Source organism: Orycteropus afer, unplaced genomic scaffold, assembly GCF_000298275.1.
Source record: "Orycteropus afer afer isolate SDZICR_OR568_19922 unplaced genomic scaffold, OryAfe1.0 scaffold00029, whole genome shotgun sequence".
Taxonomy (NCBI): Eukaryota; Metazoa; Chordata; class Mammalia; order Tubulidentata; family Orycteropodidae; genus Orycteropus; species Orycteropus afer.
In genome coordinates, this window is record NW_006921616.1 from 5,990,760 (window position 1) to 5,991,664 (window position 905).

A 905-nucleotide genomic window follows, 5' to 3' on the forward strand; every position below is an offset into this window, starting at 1 on the left:
TCACCTTTAATTTGCATCTAAATCACCTGTGAGCTTGTCAAAAGTGCTCACTCCTGGGCCTGGCCCCTGGGCTTCCTAATTCAGTAGGGCTGGGGGGGAGGGGTACCCAGGAGCCTGCATTTCACAGCCTCTCAGGTGGTCCTGGGGTCACACTGGGAGAAACGCTGTGACCCAATGCCCTCTGCCACTTTTCACTAGATGTCAAGGGCCTTTTCCAAACACTTTCAATCAAGAATGACTCCCATCCCCTGCCAGGGTAAATACACCCCTGGTTTCTGTTAGGTGGAAAGTCTGACTTAAGAGGCACCTGGGACTCAGAACTAGCTTGGCAACTGATTTACTGCTACCGGGTCACAGAAACTCAAGCGAAGTTGCCACATTATCCAACACAACCAGAAAAACATATACTTTAAGCTTGCACTCCAGAGAAGACACATAGCTGTTGTGAGGCCTCCGGACATTTGGTCCATGTGTCAGGAGGAGGGTGAGGTGGGACAATGTTCTGGGAGACCTGCAGGAAACACCCGTCCCCCATCCACTGCCATGTAACACTTTTCCATCCTGTATGAAGCAGACAGGATGAACAGTTGTGGCTACTGTCTCTCGTTCCACCAAGGCCCTGCCAAGGTCGGAGTGAGCCCCAGAAAGAGGCACACGTGCACTGATGGGGTGCAGATGACACCTGCAAGCCCCCCAGCAGCCTGCAAGCTTAGAAAGTGGCTGATTTCTTCCCCTAACGTGCACGTCTCCATCAATACATTGGGGTGAACTCTCCTCTGTGTCCGAATGAGGCCAAAGGAAGTGATGAGGGGCCAGCACTGTAGCCCCCTTTCCATCCCCTGGGCACTGACCCTCCCGACCTTCAGAGTACCTGACAGGCGGGGAACCCCAACAGGCCCCCTGTG